The 19313-nt window shown below is 36.2% G+C and overlaps 1 protein-coding gene and 1 pseudogene across 1 annotated transcript in view; both read left to right on the plus strand.

The window, feature by feature from the left end:
- The window catches only part of ADAMTS6 (ADAM metallopeptidase with thrombospondin type 1 motif 6), a 287534-nt gene that overhangs the window by 46834 nt on the left and 221387 nt on the right, over positions 1-19313 (plus strand). The window lies entirely within an intron of this gene.
- On the plus strand, positions 10734-12420 carry LOC116632381 (annotated as a pseudogene).

Raw genomic sequence — 19313 nt, forward strand, 5'->3', positions numbered from 1 at the left:
CTTTCTTTCTTTCTTTCTTTCTTTCTTTCTTTCTTTCTTTCTTTCTTTCTTTCTCTCTCTCTCTCTCTCTCTCTCTCTTTCTTTCTTTCTTTAAGTAATCTCTATACCCAATGTGGGGCTCAAACTCACAACCTCAAGATCAAGGGTTGGATGTTCTACCAACTGAGCCAATCAGTCACCCCAATACTAGATATTTCTTAACCATCACCAGCAGCAATAACAGATATCTTCTGAGTTGCTGATTTTAACTTTGGTTAAAACATTCTTTGTAGATTGGTTTAAGAGGAAAGAAAAGTCAAATGAGGTTATCAAAGATTTAAATCTAAAATGCCAAATTGCAGGTGGGTGGCTGGGTGGCACAGTCAGTTAGGCATCCAACTCTTGATCTCAGCTCAGGTCTTGATCTCAGGGTCATGAGTTCAAGCCCCATTTTGGGCTCCATGTTGGGCATAGAGCTTATTTTAAAAAATTAAAATATAAAATGCCAAATTGCATGTATTAAAATGGAATAGGATAATTATTTTTAATATTAAAGAAGAGTTACCAAGAACTACACTGTAGTTGGATTTTATGCAAATTTTACTTTACTATTAATGAAGATTGGAGAACCTAAAGAGAATTTTATTTTTAGTCCATTAGGTCACCAATTTATTTGATTCTTACTTACTTACTTACCCCCCAATGTATGAGAGTTCCAATTTCTCTACATTTTTAGCAACAACTTTCATTTTCTGTCATTTTGATTATAGCCATTTGAGTGGGTATGGAGTGGTATCTCATTGTAGTTTGATTTCCTTCTCACTAATGACTAATAATGTTGACCATCTTTTCATATGTTTATTGGCCATTTGTATATCTTCTCTGGAGAAATGGCTATTCAATCTTTTACCTAATTCTGAATTGAATTAGAGTCTAATGTTTGAATATTGTTTAAAGAGCCAAGAGAATTCTACTAAAGATAGTAATAGTAAGGAAGTATAATTATAGGAAGAAAAAAGTCAATGGGATATTATAATTAAAAAAAAAAGCCACCTCAGTGCCTCAGTCAGTTAAGCGTCTGCCTTTGGCTCAGGTCATGATCCTGGAGTCCTGGGATCGAGCCCTGCATCAGGCTCCCTGCTTAGTGGGGAGTCTGCTTCTCCCTCTGTCCCTCCCCCTCGGCTCATACTCTCTCTCTCAAATAAATAAATAAAATCTTAAAAAAAAGAAATCATATGTCCACATAAAACTTGTACACTAATATTAATAACAGTATTATTTATAATAACCAGAAAGGAGAAACAACCCAAAAATCTATTGTGATGAATGGAAACTAAAATGTGATATATCCATTCAGTGTAATAATATTCAGTTCAAAAAAGAATGAAGTACTGATTCATGCTATAGTATGGACGAATATGAGAACATTACGCTGTGTGAAAAAAGCCAAACACAAAAGGCTATATACTATATGGTTCCATTTGTGTGAAATGTCTAGAATAAGCAAAACCATGGAAACAGAATGTAGATTAGTGGTTGCCTATGGCTGGGTACAAACAGGGAGTGACTGCTGATGTTTACAGGTTTCTTTTTGAGATGATGTAAGTATTCTGTAATTACATAGTGGTGATTGTTGCAGCATTTTGTGAATACACTAAAACAACTGAATTGTACACTTCTAAAAGGTGAATTTTATGGTGTATCAGTGTTTTCAATGTTTTTATTGTTGTTTTTTAAAAAAAGAAGTTACCTTTGAAGGCAACATAAAGTATTAGCTTTAATGGGGGTTAAAGTTAGAAGTTAACCTAGAATCAGATGGTAAAGTTTTTTACTGTTGATTTGTAGTAGTTCTTTATATATTCTGTATACAAAACTTTTATCAAATATATAAATTGTAGATATTTTTTACCCATTCTTTGGATTTTCACATTTCTTGGTAATGTTTTTTGAAGCCCAAAAGTTTGAAAATTTAATGAATTCCAATTTTTGATTTTGGTTGCTTGTGCTTTTGGTTTCATATCTAAGAAACCGTTGTTTAATATAAGATCACAGAAATTTGATCCCATGTTTCCTTCTAAAATTTTTATAGTTTTAGTTCTTACATTTAGGCCGTTAATCTCTTTTGGGTTAATTTTCGTATATGAGGTAAGGTAAGGACAAAGGATACTTCTTTTTTTTTTTCTTTTTTAAAGATTTTATTTTTAAGTAATCTCCACACCAACATGGGGCCTGAACCCACAACCCCAAGATCAAGAGTCACACGTTCCACTGATTGAGCCAGCCAGGCACCCCACAAAGAATACTTCTTGTCCTTCCTATCTACAAAACGCATTTTTTTAATTATGTTATGTTAATCACCATACATTACATCATTAGTTTTTGATGTAGTGTTCCATGATTCATTGTTTGCATATAACACCCAGTGCTCCATTCAGTACGTGCCCTCTTTAATACCCATCACCAGGGTAACCCATCCCCCCACCCAGTTTATGCCTTTAATTGAAAGTGTTCTGGGGCATCTGGGTGGCTCAGTTTGTTAAGCATCTGACTCTTGATTTCTGCTCAGGTCTTGATCTTGGGGTTGTGGGGTTGAGCCCTGCCTCAGACTCCATGCTCGTTGGGGAGTTTGCTTGGGATTCTCTCCCTTTCCCTCTGCCCCTACTCCCACTCTCTCTCTCAAATAAATAATTAAATCTTTAAAAAGAAAAGGGGGGTGGAAGTCTTCCTGCACTTGGGCTAGTCTTTCCCTATTCTGAATCATCCTCAAATTCTATCTGTCCTTTATTGTCTAGCTCAAATGCCCAGAAATCCCTTTAGAATTTCTCTTTTACCCCCCAAGAAACCAGCAGTGTTCTTATTTCTGATATGGCTTTATCTATATCCTTCTCACAACACCTTTGTCACTTTCCATCTAGTATTATAGCTATACATGTAAATGTATTAGCCTTCCCTCCTGAAGGACAAGTTCATAGTTTAATTTGTTTTCCGTAGTATAGCATTTAGTATTTATCTGTTGATTGAATTATGATAACAGAGTCCTGGTATAATGGAGGCAAAATGAAATTACAATTGTTTAGAGAAGGAATATGATTAACCTAAAATACCAGTAGAACAGCTGTCTTCAATGACTACTGAACTTGTAGAATGTGTATTTTTATTGGTCCTTTATTAATTTTATTATTGAAATATTTAAGGAAAGGATATATTTTATTGTAAAATGACTTTTACTTTATGGCATCAAGTTACAAATGTAATTTTTTGTGGGATTAGAAATGGAAGACATTAGATGAAAACGTTCTCAGAGGATACTGCATTATAAAATTTACCTGGCCAATTAAGAATGATTAATAAAATTGCTTATATTTTAAGTTTCATTTTAAATAGTAATCTTTTTTTACAAACGGATGTTTATAGATAATAGTGAAAAAAAGTTTTACTTAAAAAAAATCCCTGCACTCCTTGTTATTGGAAATGTTTCTGGAAAACCCGAGTAATACATTGCCCTACTGAAGAAAATTGCCTGGGAAAACTGTGACTGACAGTTTATGGTAAGGTATGCAGTCTTGCACAGGTATCATGCCAAGTTTTCATTTATTCACTTTCTTGAAAGTGGAAAGAGACTTCGAAAAATATAGGCTTACCATGGAGTTCCTTTAGAAAAAGCAATGTTGTATGAGAGGATGTCACACTGAGCCTGCCTATAGTTGTGGCCAGTGATTCTTTAAGAAGATATGGATTTTTCCGTATGCATTTTTTTAATTATGTTATGTTAATCACCATACATTACATCATGTTGATTCCTGCATGTTGGATCTTAGATTCCTGCATGTTGCTAGGTCTTATAAGGTCATTTTGAGAGGCTACAAATTGAGCAAAAAGTCAAGTTCTTTCTTTGTTGTTACAGAAGAGTAAAGGCAGTTCCTTGAACTTTGATATTTGATGTTGTTTGTTAGCAAACTACTAAGCAATTTATAAAGGTTTGCTAAAACTAGATGCTCATAAAATTAAGCAGTGCAGTAGAGAATATGGAGATACACATGATTTGGGACTTGTAAATTAATATTAAATATTTTCAGCTGCCAACAGTTGTATTTTCAGAAAAACATTTTACCAATGTTATTTTAAATTAATATGGTCTTCAATGACTTCAGTTGTTGCTTTTTAATCATATTTAGTTTCATTTAATTTATTTTGTTATTTGGTATCAAATATATATTTTCCAATGGCAATCTTTTCTTTTTGTTTTTGACGTATAATACCCCAATAACTAAACTATCATATATTGTATCTCCAACATGAATCACCTATAATCTTATCTAAAGCAGATGTATACAAAATACCCTCTTCTCCAAATTTATTTCTGTGGGGATATATTATTAGTGATGTATGTCTATGAATGTGTAACATGTAAATAGCTTATAACTTACTGTCAAGGTAGGAGTAATAAGATTATTGTCTTAAAAATATTTTTAGGCCATTGTTTTATGATATAAAATCATGCGAATGTGGTCAGGTAGTGTGTGTGTGTGTGTGTGTGTGTGCTTGCACAAAAAGTACTTCTACATATGTGATTTTACAAACCTAATCCACTCTTCCAATGACTAATTTTGTAATCCTAATTCACTCTTCCAAGGACTAACTTTATTAATAGTTAAGTCTCAACATTCCTGTTTGCCATTCTACAATTACAATTTAATTTCTTGGCTCTTAAAGGTTTTTAGCATTTGATATTCCTGTTTTCACCTTTTAAAATATACATTCTTACAGAATATATCATGCTTTAAATTATTTATTACATTAGAGATCTTCCTTTTATCACTATTTTAATCATGTGTCCTTGGGTAAATTACTTTACTTCTTTGTGCTTTATTTTCCTCACCTATAAAATGGGGATTATAATTATGACCTACCTCATAGAATGTCAAGATTACATAATTTTTTAAAAAGATTTTATATATTTATTTGAGAGAGAGAGAGTATGAGTGTGTGGGGGGGTAGGGGCAGAGGGAGAGGGAGAAGCAGACTCCCTGCTGAGCAGGGAGCCTGATGTGGGGCTCCATCCCAGGACCCCGAGAGCATGACCTGAGTGGTAGGCAGATGCTTAACTGACAGAGCCACCCAGGTGCCCCAAGATTACATAATTCTTGTAAATATCTTAGAACAGTGCCTGGTACAAATTAACACTCAATAAATGATAGCTATTATTAATATTTAGCACCCTAGTGGGATTAATTGATTTGGTAGGAGATTTATGATTGGAATACATAGTAGGGCATCTCTAATTCCCAAGTTCCCCACTCTTAAAGGCATGTAAAGGGATTTATAGGTTAATCTGCAGGGGAAGTTTAGCTTGTGACAATCTACCACAAATAATTTCTCTTGGGACTCCTTTATAACTGTTACTCCCTAATATATCCACATTTATTTTAATATAAATGATTTCTGTTACCATTTAATTTGTTTTTCTTGTTCCCCTTCCCCAATATATCCCTATTTTTTAAATAAAATTCAACCAGCAAAAAGATGCACCACATTTACCTTATGGTTTTGCCTGCCTTGTGGCAACCTGCCAAGCTCATTTAGTTACTCATACTCCAATTTCAGATAACCACATAGACTATGTGGCCTTCCACATTGGCAACAAGATAGACTATGTGGAAGGTGGGAGGATGCTGGAACAGGAAGAAAATGCTGATGAAAGGGAATGGAATTCTATGAGATTAGGGTTATTTATGAAAATTTGGATTTTAAACATTCTTTTCTGTATAAGTTGTCTTAGTCTGCAATGACAAAATACCATAGACTGGTAGGCTTAAACAACAGGAATTTATTTATCACAGGAGGCAAGGAACTTCAGTATTAAGGCGCTGGACAATTCTGTTCCTTGAAGAGAGCTCTTGTTCTGGTTTACAGATGGTTGCCTTTTTCTCTACAGGGCAGAGCAAGTGTGTACTCTGGCCTCTTCTTTTTCTTTAAGGACACTTATTCCATCATGGAGACCATCCTCATGACATTATCTAAACCTGATTACTTCCCTACCTATCATCACATTATGGGTTAGTGCTTCAACATGTGAATTTTTTGCAAGGGGTGGGGGAGAGGACACAAACATTCAGTATGAAACATGAGAAAAATAAAGCTAACAACTATTATTCACTATAACTTGTAGCCATAATTTATTCAATTTAAGGAATTATGAGTAGCTCAATATAAACTAAATGTAATGTGATTGAATTTGTATGTAATAATAATTCATATAAGAATACATGTTATCAGGGTGCCTGGGTGGCTCAGTTGGTTAAGCATCTGCCTTCAGCTCAGGTCATGATCTCAGAGTCCTGGGATTGAGCCCCGCATCAGGGTCTCTGCTCAGCAGGGAGTCTGCTTCTCCTTCTCCTGCTCCTGCTGTCCTTCCCCACTGCTTGTGCTCCCTCTCTCTCTGTCAAATAAATAAATAAAATCTTAAAAAAAAAAAGAAAAGAAAACATGTTATTTTTCATGCTACAAAGGCAGTTTGCATAGTTATCTACAATGTCTGGGACTTGAGCACTGTGAAATGGACAAGTTCATCACTGGGACTCCCACCTTCTCTTTTTGGTGCCCTTTCTCACTCTTTCCTTGCTTCCAGTATTGTCTTTCTTCTTTTCTTCCAAGCATAAGTATCTTTTTAGGAAAACGTATGATAAATTCAGTCTAATGGAGTTGTAACTAACTTTCTGAAATCACATATACTGTTTTCTTTTTCTGGAGTATGTGATTATCATAGAGGCCATAGCATTTAAGTAATTTACACAGTTTCTGGTAAAAAAATAAGTCAAACATATTTTCTTAATTCATTAATGAATGAATGATATCAATACTATAATGTAAAGGGTTATTAAATTTTTTTTAGGATTTGGTATATCACCTCTGGATATAATTGACAACTTGGGTGAAGATTATTATTTTTTTTTAAAGATTTTATTTATTTGAGAGAGAGAGAGTGCACGGGAGTGAGAGTAGGGGGAGGGGCAGAGGGAGAGAGAGAATCTCAAGCAGACTGCTCACTGAGCGGGGAGCCCCTCACAGGGCTCTATTTCACGACCCTGACATCATGACCTGAGCTGAAATCAAGACTTGGGCGCTTAACCACTGAGCCACCCAGGCGCCCCTTGGGTGGAGATTCTTAAACAATGGTTTTAAATTGGGAGAATGTGTAATAATTATGAATTTATTTTTATTGAGCACTTATGTACTGTGCATTCTAAGTGCTAAAGTACCTCAGTAAACAAATAAAATTCCTACTGTCTTTTGAAGAGGTTACATTTTAGTAGGGGACACAATGAAAAGCAAGATAACTGAATATGGAGTAAGTTATCTAGTGATAAATGCATGAAGATATTAGAGTCTGGAGAGTTATAGTAGGTGTTTATATACATGTGTGTTAATTGCTATTTTACATAAGGTGGTCAGGAGGCTTCTCATAAGGTGACATTTTATTATTTTTTTTAAAGTTTATTTATTTGAGAGAGAGAAAGTGAGTGAGAGAGCACAAGCAGGGGGAAGGGTAGAGGGAGAGGGAGAAGCAGGTTCTGCACTGAGCAGGGAGACGATGTGGGGCTCGATCCCAGGACCCCAGGATCACAACCTGAGCCAAAGGCAGATGCTTAACGAACTGAGCCATCCAGGCGCCCCATAAGGTGACATTTTAATTTTAGGGACTAAATTGAAGTGATGGAGTTAGCCAGGTAGATACTGGGAGAAGGGCATGTGGTCAAAGGAAACAGGATGAATAATGGCCTTGAGGCAGGAGCAGGCGAAACATATGCAAGGAAAAACCAAGGGGCCAGTACACCAGTTGTTGAGTAAATGGTTGGAAGAGAGGTAGAATATAAGATCAGAGAGTTTCAAGGACCAGATCATGGATAACCTTAGAGACCATAGTAAAGACAATATTTTATTCTGAGAAAGAAAGACATTACAAGATTATTTTGGCTTCTACATATATAACGTGGTAGAAAAGCAAGAGTGAAAGCAGTTACCAGTTAAAAATTATTCAGCATTTCCAGTCGGACATGATGGCAGCTCAGAGCAATGGAGTCACATTATAAATATATACTTAGAAAGCAGAGTCAACAGATTTTTAACAATGTACTGAATGGGTGTATAAGAGAAGGAGAGTAGTAAATGAAAACTCCACAAAGTTTTAGGCTGACTAACCGGTTGAATGGAGTTGCTTTTTACAGGAGAAGGGCAAGCATGCTAGAGGATTAGGTTTGGTAAGATCAAGGGTTCTTAGTCTTGTAAATTTTAACTTGCTTAGTAGATAGCCAAGAGGAAATGTCAGGTAGGCAACTGGGTACATGAGTCTGGCTTTCAGTATGGAGGATAGCACTGTAGTCAAAAAACATCAGTTTATAGATGGTCTTGAAAACCATTGATCTGGATTAGCTCTGCCCAGGAAGTAAGTGCATACAGAGAAAAGAAGTGGTCCAAAGATTGAGTGTGGATTACTTTAATGTTTAGAGGTCAAGAAACAGAGGAAAAATCAAGAAAGACTGAGAAAAAGCAACCACTAAGATAGGAGAACCAAGAGAGTATGATGTTCAGGAAGACAAGTGAAGTATTTCAAGGAGGAGAGCATCGTCACCTGTATCAGATGCTCCTTATAGATTAAAATGAGGCAATTGGTAATCTTGAAAAGAGTGGTTTCAAGGAAGGATGTAATGAAAGCCTGGTTGAAATGAGTTTTTGAAAAAAAGAAAGAAAGGAAAAGAAGTGGAGACAGTGAATATACAAAGGCTTTTTTCAGTGAGTTTTGCTATAATCAGATGAGAGAAGTCAGGCATTAGCCGGAGGGGTCATGGAGACCATGGAGGTTTTGTTTTTTAACTTGTTTTGCTTTCTAAAATGGAGAAATATTACATGTATGTACATATGTATACATTGTATGATAGTGAGAATAATCAAAGGTAAAAATTGATAGTATGGGAGAGAGTGCGGAAATCTGCAGTTATAAAGCCCTTGAGAAGGCTTCAAGAGATGAGATCCAAAACTCAATACGAGGCAGTGTCCTTGGATAGGAAGGATCTTGGAGAATTTACGCACTGTAACAGGAGGGAAAGGAGAATATATGCATCAGAATATAGTTCATCCGGGTGCATCTGGAAGTTTTCTTCAGGTTGCTTTTATTTCCTCAGTGAAATAGGGAACAATCAACTGAAAGTAAATAAGGACGAGGAGATATTGAAGATTTGAGAAGAGAGAACTATGAACTAATCATTGAGAAAAGTAAGACTAGTGAAATGTAGTAGCATTGTTAGGAATTGCTAAGGGCTTAACCTGAGGTTACTTCTTGTATTTAAAGTGAAATCAGTGATCATGCTAAGGTTTTTTTCTCCAGTCACATTCACCTGGTTGGGTATAGGTGTAGGATAGGTGGAGATTTGGATTTCCCTAAAACTGGGATTTTTGCAAGTGAGTGCACTAGAGGGAGAAAAGGGAAAAGGACATAAAGGGTATATGCACGGAAGGGTTGATAATGCTTGATCATGGTATTTAATTAAGCCTGGTAAAGAGGGGAGTAATTACATGAAGATGATGAGGAACAGTTCAAAGTAGTAAGAAACTGGGAAGATGAAAGATGGTCAGAGAGTGGAATGCTTGAAATTAGTAATAACAAGATCTTGGTTATGATTATGGCTGAGGCAGAGGAATGTCAAGACAACTGAAAATAAGGATTCTGTATAAATGAGAGGCCAGGGTATTAGAGTGATTTAACTTGGTTTTGAAGTCACTGAGAGTTATGACAAGTGATGCTGGAGACAGAAAAAGAGAGGGAGGGAGGAAGGGATGGGAAAGGAAGAAAGAGAAGTGGAGGAAAGAATGAAGGAGAGTGACCTGGAAAGGTGATTATCTTCTCTGTGCAAATCATTGTGTTAGATATTGTAATGACTGTGGAAAAGTATAAGATATAAGGATCTGGGCAATGGATTCTTATATGAAAAATACCTGTTCTGAGAGAGGAGGAAAGATGAATTGAGGTTGTCTTAGAAAAGAATAGAATAAGGGTTAATTTAGTTAATTATTTTTAAGAACCCAAATGGTATTTTAGTTTGGGACGCTGAGTAAATTTTTCTGTTTTCACAGAGGATGGAATATATGTTTATGGTGCCTGATTATTTTAACTCTGCTCTAATGTACAGATACGGCACTTTTAAGAAATCAGAATAGCATGTATTTCTATTCTTTTGATTTTCATGAAAAGAGGAGATTTTAAGAAAATTGCTGTTAAATATTCCTCCCAAAGGGAGAAAATAAAGTTCCTATGAGAGTAGATGAAAAAGATTAAAATTAACTTATGAAAAAAAGATTTATTCTATTCTTTTGGTTTAAACATATTAGAAGAAATTATCTAACAAATTGGTCAAGGCTAGAGCTTATGGTGGAGAGAAATTAAAAATTTGATGTGTATGAAACATCTTCAAAACTAATTTGATATTTTTTAATGAGTGGAGATCATTTTTAGGAAGATCACATAAGCCCCCTACCCCTTCTTCCTTTCCCGCCCTGCCCTGCGGCCGGCCCGGGGAGCGTGTTCCCAGCAGTCCCCGCGGCGTCGCTTCAGCCGGTTCCCCGCCGTAGTCGCCGCCGCTGTTGTGGCCGCCGCCCCGCTTAGGGACCCAGATGCTGGTTGCCTGCGGTGAGAATGAAGCTCACGTGTACCCCGCCGCGAAGACGGAGGGGCCTTTGTCCGTGTTCGGAGACCGCAGCCCTGGGGAGGCGATCCTCCCGGAACGTTATGGCTGCAGCTTCCGTGGCCAATATTGTAAAAAGCTCTCTTGGTCCAGTTGGCTTGGATAAAATGTTGGTGGATGATATTGGTGATGTAACCATTACTAATGACGGTGCAACCATCCTAAAGTTATTGGAGGTAGAACATCGTGCAGCTAAAGTTCTTTGTGAGCTAGCGGATCTGCAAGACAAAGAAGTGGGACACGGAACCACTTCAGTGGTTATTATTGCAGTAGAACTTCTTAAAAATGCAGATGAACTAGTCAAACAGAAAACTCATCCCACATCAGTTATTAGTGGCTGTCGACTTGCTTGCAAGGAGGCAATGCGTTACATCAGTGAAAATCTAATTATTAACACAGATGAACTTGGAAGAGATTGCCTGATCAATGCTGCTAAGACATCGATGTCTTCCAAAATCATTGGAATAAATGGTGATTTCTTTGCCAATATGGTAGTAGATGCTGTACTTGCAGTTAAATACACAGATGTAAGAGGCCAGCCTCCCTATCCAATCAATTCCATTAATATTCTGAAAGCCTATGGGAGAAGTCAGATGGAGAATATGCTCATCATAGGCTGTACACTCAACTGTGTGGTGGGATCCCAGGGCATGCCCAAGAGAATAGTTAATGCAAAAATTGTTTGCCTTGACTTCAGCCTGCAGAAAACAAAAATGAAGCTTGATGTACAGGTGGTTATTACAGACCCTGAGAAACTGGACCAGATTAGTCAGAAAGAATCCGATATCACCAAGGAGCAGATCCAGAAGATCCTGGCTACTGGTACCATCGTTATTCTAACCACTGGTGGAATAGACGACGTGTGTCTGAAGTATTTTGTGGAGACAGGCGCTATGGCAGTTAGAAGAGTTTTAAAAAGGGACCTTAAACACATCACTAAAGCTTCTGGAGCAACTGTTCTGTCAATCCTGGCCAAGTCGGAAGGAGAAGAAACTTTTGAAGCTTCAATGTTGGGACAAGAAGAAGAGGTAGTACAGGAGAGAATTTGTGATGATGAGCTGATCTTGATCAAAAACACTAAGGCTCGTACATCTGCATCAATTATCTTACGTGGGGCAAATGATTTCATGTGTGACGAGATGGAGAGCTCTTTACATGATGCTCTTTGTGTGAAGTTTCGGAGTCAAAATCCGAGGTTCCAGGTGGGGGCGCTGTAGAAGTAGCCCTTTCCTTATACCCTGAGAAAGGTATATGGAAAGCAGCATGGGGTCTCGGGAACGGCTTGCTATTGCGCAGTTTGCAAGATCTCTTCTTGTTATTCCTAACACACTGGCAGTTAATGCTGCCCAAGACTCCACAGATCTGGTTGCAAAGTTAAGAGCTATCCATAATGAGACTCAGGTTAACCCAGAACGCAAAAATCTAAAATGGATTGGTCTTGATTTGGTCAATGGTAAACCTCGAGACAACAAACAAACAGAGGTGTTTGAACCAACCATTATGAAAGTGAAGAGTTTGAAGTTTGCAACAGAAGCTGCAATTACCATTCTTTGAATTGATGATCTCATCAAATTACACCCCTAGAGCAAAGAGGACAAGCATGGAGGTTACGAAGATGCCGTTTGCTCGGGAGCCCTTGATGACTGATCTCCTTTCTCTTTTATTTATAACAATGTTGGATGCAGTTCTCTTGTTACTTGAATATTACACATTAAAAAATAACACGCTGTCAAAAAAAAAAAAAAAGGAAGATCACATAAGGAGCAAAAAGAGTTCTTATAAATTATGGGATTATATTAGCTGAGTTGTTCTAGGTTATCCATAGTCTTGAGTACAATGTTTCTAGCAGTCCCTCTTCATCTTGCAATTAATCCAAATGGCAAAGCTTGTAGGAACTTGATCCACAATGAAGCTAGGACTTTGAAGGTTTAAGACATTCATCTGCCTCAGTCTTTCTTTCTTTGGAAGTACTAAGTTCATTATTTAAGGCATCTCTTTATAGGAATTTAGTATTAGAAGGGCTCTTGGAAATTACGTGGCACCTGGGTGGCTCAGTCCATTGAGTGTCTGACTCTTGGTTTTGGCTCAGGTCATGATATCATGGGTTGTGGGGTGGAGCTCTTTGTGGGGTTCCACACTCAGCGGGCAGTGTGCTTGAGGATTCTCTCCCTCTGCCCCTTCCCCACACTATAAAATAAATAAATAAATAAATCTGAAGAAAAAAAAGAAGAAATTGCTTTGCCCAGTTTTTCATTTTATTGCTAAGGGACTAGGGAAAAAAATGGAATTTTATTCAGATGTTAATTCAAGGGAGTCAAATCTAATGGAAGAATTTAGACATTATGAAATTAAAAAGTATGACCTTACAGAACCAAAGTAGTCTTTTGAACTCTTATAAGGAATTTCTGAAAAAGAAATCATCCCAGTGATTTCCCAGAGATGAATTATGTAATTACTGGTTAGAATGCCCATCAAGTATTTAAGAGAATACTGAACCCTCTTGAGAAGTGTGGCAGCATGGATAGCATAACCTATGCATATATATTTAATATAAAGATATAATTCATCTGTGAATGTGTATTTAATATTCAAGAAGAAAATAATATGAATTTTGAATGGACCTGAGAGAGAATAAAAATAAGTAGAAGAAAGCTGTCAGGGGTTAAACAATTAAAAACAAAAAGAAAAGAAAACTGAAGTTCAATGTCAAGAATGATCGTGGCGCATTACAAACAAACTCACACCATATTGGATCAAAGGTAGGCTGATGCTTATTTTATAATTTTACAATTTATAAATATAAATAAATATAATAACAATATAAATCAATTGCACAATGTCTTGCTGTGAAATCTCTAATTATTTAAGAGGAGATTGGAGAGTTAGAAAGGGCAGAGGGGGGAGGTTGGTAGCACAGATGAGGTAGGTGAGGAGGGACCAGGGACCAGGGCAGCAACTGGGTGGCCATAGATAGGAAATGTCTGTTCCAATCAGACACTATAGCTTTCTTTTTTATCTCATAATCAACCAAGACATTTTAAGTACTGTAAGTTTTATCATAATGTTTCTTTTTCTGAACTTAGATGTTTTACTTAGATAAAGACTGTTATCTTATTCCAGTTCTTGGCAAGAATTATTAAAAATGTTGTTTATATGCGTAGGAACAGGGTAATAGAAACTAGAGATGACATCATCTGGACCGTTTAAACATTTTTCAAAAAAAGAGGAGGAAGGACAAAATGTTTTAAAAGTTCTAGTTTGCTTTCTTGCGATAACTAGTTTACCTTACTATTTTTTGTCTCTATTCATTTTCTAAAGGGTAAAAATCAGCTTAAACTCTCTTGGCATATTACCTTAATTGTATTTATTTTTTAAGCACCGAAGTGCCATTCTAGTGATTAAGCAAATGCATTGTGGCGTATGGTGGGCTAATGTGACAAGTATGTGGCTCGAAGCCAGTAAAATACCTCTATGTTCCCAACCATACTTAGTTGTTTTCAGCTATACAGTTGTTATAATTATCGTGCCTGGTATACTGTTATGACTGTATCTATTGTAATAGTACAAGTTATTGTTTAACTACTAAAATGTAAGTTATGTGGGTTTTTTTGTACCATCAGTTTGGAAGAATTTTTGGTATATCTTTTCAATGTTGCAAAAGGGACCAGGGATTTACAGTAGAACTACAGAAGCTTTAAAATATTAACAGCCCATTAAGTACAGGATATGGTTCATGAGGTTTAATGGGAAGTTGTTAAAAGGAGATGGAACTATTCCAATGATTGGGGAGCGGTGGTTAGTGGCAAAAAACAGGGCAAAGAATTTAAAAAGCTTGTTTTCCTATAAATACTCAGTGTTTGGGTACCCTGCACACCAACAATAACAATAACAATAACAAATCTCTTCTATCCTGATAAGCAGTATTGGGAGCTCAATGAGAATTCCATTTGGTTCATATGTTAACTTTCCTCTTCAGAGGATATCCAGCAATGTTGTATTAAAAAAATTTCCTGTGGATTTGAGATGCTTGGCATTCATTAAATCAAACCTTTGGACTTTGAAATAGCACCTACTTTGTTTAACATTTAAAAAATACAGGACTCCTGAGACTAGTCCTGGGAATAGCCTTTAGTGATTATCCAGAGAATAATAAAAATGCAAGTTTTTTAGAGGAGGGTATTTTAAAAGCAAAAGAGTGTAACACTTTAAGAGCACAGTATTTAATATACACCTGAGTCTTCGTTCCTTGAAGCGTGGCACACTTAATAGTGTTTACCACATGGTCAGTGACAATTAGAGTCTAATGTGTCATGTGTATTTCATGCACATACTTAAGTCTTGGCTCCCAGGTCAGGGTAGTAAGCCTAGTCTTCTGCTTGCCTGGATTAAATGCCTTTCCCCCCACCAGCTTTTCAATCCTGTGCAATTTGTGTAAGTTTTCTGAGTTTTAATTTTCTGTGAGGCTCTGCTATATAAGATTAAATGATATAAGATTAAATTATATCATGTACATGAAAGCACTTTGTAAATTATTAAGTGATATACTTAGTAGATAGAATCTTATTGGATATAATCTTATTAGAGAGGTAAATCAGAAGCTAGGACTCTGGAACTTTGTAGATAGACCCAATTATTGGAATCATAGCTCTATTAATACTGCTGCTAACTCATTTCAGCAGACCAAAGTTAGCTTTACCACATATGCTCCATGATTTTTTTGCTTTGGAGTTCATATTAGATTGATGTTATTGAATGAAACTTGAAGAAAATAGAGAGCCCTGTGGAAACTTGAGTGAGATTACAGTAAACACTCAGCATGACTTTCACACCTTTTAGTTCCTTACCTGACTTTCCTTTTCAACCCAGTCCATGAAATTATTTGGTATGCACTATCTGAAATGCTGACATGTTTCAGTTATCTGTTGCTGCATAACAAATCACCCCAAAATTTAATGGCTTAAAACAACAGTCGTTTTTATTATCACTCACAGATTCCCTGGGTCAGGAATTTGGGAAAGGCTCAGCTGAGTAGTGCTGGCTTGGTCTCTAATGTGGTTGCAGCTAGACTGTGGCCAGAGCTGATAAAGGGGGCTGAAGCAGCTGGGGGCTGACTGGGCATCTTTCTCTCTTTATGTGGTTTCTGCATGTGGTTTAGTTTGGGCTTTGTTACAGCATGCTGGCCTTAGGGCAGCCAGCCTGCTCACATGGAAGTTCCAAAAGCCAGCATCTTGAGAGAAAGAAGCAGAAGGTATAATGCCTTTTATGACCTCACCTCTCAGGTCATAAGCCTGCTAAGATTCAAGAGGGAAAAACTTAGATCCCCCCTCTTGATGAGAGGTATGTCAAAGTTACAGGTGGATGGGAGATGTTATTAGGACCACGTTTGGAAAGAAAACAGTCTGTGACATGAATGATGATTAATCCTGTCATTTCATATATAGCTCTCCGTCCCTGTTAACCTTACTTCTCTAATGCCACAATATGGAATGACTTACTCTCCTTTTTTTTTGTAACTACCCAATTTTGCTGCTACATATGAACAAGGAAGAAATAAAGCTAACTAAAATTAATAGGACTACCCTTTTTATGCCCTCTTAAATATAAAATCAGCCTCATTTTGGAAAGATTATTCAACACACATAAGGAAAAAAAAAAACTATTTTCCTTGGAGTGATACTTACCAAAAGATGTATTACTAACTATTGGTTTGGAAAGCACATATTAAAAGAATGCATTGCCACTGACTTGTGTTAAACTCCAGAAACTCTTGTTTGGGAAACAATTTCTACTCTGACACATAGTGAGCATGTTCATTCTTATTTCTTATGGCACTTTTTTGTACACTTTTCTTATTCAAATTTATTGCATTTACTCTATATATAGTTATATGCATGTCATCTTCCTAACACATTGTCTTCTCTTTTTGGGTAGAATTTGTTGCTGATTGATCACTACCATAGGTGCTTGGTAAATATTTGTTCAGTGATTAGACAGAGCCTTTGATGGCCATTATTTTTTGAGAAAATAATCCATATGTTCAGGGAGCTGACAGAGTTGGCTTCTGGGATGGAGATGGGCATCCTGATATGTCAACATTCCTTTATAACCAGTGACTAGTACCTATAGGTAGTGAGTTATTCAGTATTAAAGAACATTAGTTAGTGGTACATAGTTGGTTTTAAAACCCCACCTAATAATTTAGGGGTTAATTAATTAGGAAATTTACCCATATTAAATGGAGCTCATTCCTTTTCTGTTTTGTTTCTTTTTTACCCCCAGATTAATTGAGACGTAATTGTGTAAGTTTAGGTTGTACAGTGTGATATTTTGATATATGTATATATTATAAAATGATTATCACCGTAAGGTTAGTTAACACATCCATCACCTCACTTAGTTACCTTTTTTTTTTTGGTGGAGAAAACTTTTAAGATCTATTTTCTTGGCAACTTTCAAGTTTATAGTCAATGTTGTTAACTATAGTCACTCGTGCTCTACATTAGATCCCAGAACTCATTCATCTTATAACTGGAAATTTGTACTCTTTGACAACTCTCACTTCCCTCCTTGAATTTTCCAACTCCACCTCTTCTCCCCTGGCAACCACCAATCTACTCTCTGTTTCTATGACTTTGGGGTTTTTTTTAGGCTTCACATGTAAGTGAAATCATATAATATTTGTCTTTCTCTGTGTGACTTATTTCACTTACATAATGTCCTCAAATTTCATCCATGCTGTTGAAAATGGCAAGATTATCTTCTTAAATAATATTCCATTGTGCAGGGATATCTATATCTATATCTATATCTATATACACACATGTGTGTATATATGATATTTTCTTTATCCATTCATTAGTCATTGGACACTGAGGTTGTATCCATGTCTTGGCTATTATAAGTAATGCTTTAATACACATAGGTGCAGATAACTCTTTGATATAGTGATTTCATTTCCTTCAGATACATACCTAGAAGTAGGATTACTGGATCATATGGTAGATCCGTTTTTGCTTTTTTGTGGAACCTCCAGACTGTTTTCCACAGTGGCGCTACCAATTTGAATTCCCACCAGCAGTGCACAAGAATTCCCTTTTCTCTACATCCTTACCAGCATTAGTTATCTCTTGTCTTTTTGATAATAGTCATTCTAACAGGTGTGAGGTGGTATGTGGGTTTGTTTTGCATTTCTCTGATGATTAGTGACATTGAGCATATTTTTGTATGCCTGCTGACCATTTGGATGTCCTCTTTGGAAAATTGTCTATTTAATTCTTCTGCCCATTTAAAAAATTGGATTGTTTTTTGCTGTTGGGTTGTGTGATTTCCTTATATATTTTATTTTATTTTTTTATTTTATTATGTTATGTTAATCACCATACATTACATCATTAGTTTTTGATGTAGTGTTCCATGATTCATTGTTTGTGTATAACACCCAGTGCTCCATTCAGTACGTGCCCTCTTTAATACCCATCACCAGGCTAACCCATCCCCCCACTGCCCTCCCCTCTAGAACCCTCAGTTTGTTTCTCAGAGTCTCTCATGGTTCGTCTCCCCCTCCGATTCCCCCCCTTCATTTTTCCCTTCCTTATATATTTAAGATACTACCTCTTATCAGATATATGGTTTGCAAATATTTTTTCCCATTCTGTGTGCTGCTTTTTCATTTTGTTGATGGTTCTTTTGCTATGTGGAAAACTTTTAGTTTGATGTAGTCCCACTGTTTATTTATAAAGGTTTCTGTTGCTCATGTTTTTGGTGTCATGTAAAAAAAATAATTGTTAAGACCAATGTCAAGGAAATTCTCCCTTATGTTTTCTTTCAGAAGCCTATGGTTTCAGGTTTTATTTACATCTTTATTCCATTTTGAGTTGGTCTGGCTAGGGCTTACAGTGCTAAGTTGAATAGGAATGGTGAGAGTATAGAGGGCACCCTTATCTCGTTCCTGATCTTAGAGGAAAAGCTTCAACTTTTCGCTGTTGAATATAATATAATTATGGGCTTATCATATCTGTCATGTGGGCCTTTATTATGTTAGGTTTGTTTCTTTTATACCTAGTTTGTTGAGAGTTTTTACAATAAAAAGATGTTGAATTTTGTCAATGGCTTTTTCTTCATCTACTGCGATGGTCATATGATTTTTATCTTTCATTCTATTAATATGATCTATCACATTTAGTAATTTGTGTATGTTGAATCATCCTTGCATCCCAGAGATGAATCCTACCTGATCTGTTGTATGATCTTTTTAATGTGCTGGGGGTTTTTGTTGTTGTTTGCTAACATTTTGTTGAGAGTTTTCACATCTATATTCATCAGGGATATTCAAACAGAGTTTGAAATTACATTTTTCCTCTAAACTTCTTTAAGCAAACTTGCAAAGTATCAACTATCCATATGTTTAATAAATGTAATAGTTTAAGCCAAGAGAGTAATAAAGAAGACTTTTTTTTTATCTCGCTACCTAGTTGTCCTCTGGAGAAGGAATAATTTGTTAAATACTTTTTGGTTTTAATGTTTGAATTAATTTTCAAGGTTGGCTTTATTTTTTTATTTTTTATTATTATGTTAATCACCATACATTACATCATTAGT

Source organism: Phoca vitulina, unplaced genomic scaffold, assembly GCF_004348235.1.
Source record: "Phoca vitulina isolate PV1807 unplaced genomic scaffold, GSC_HSeal_1.0 scaffold6, whole genome shotgun sequence".
Taxonomy (NCBI): Eukaryota; Metazoa; Chordata; class Mammalia; order Carnivora; family Phocidae; genus Phoca; species Phoca vitulina.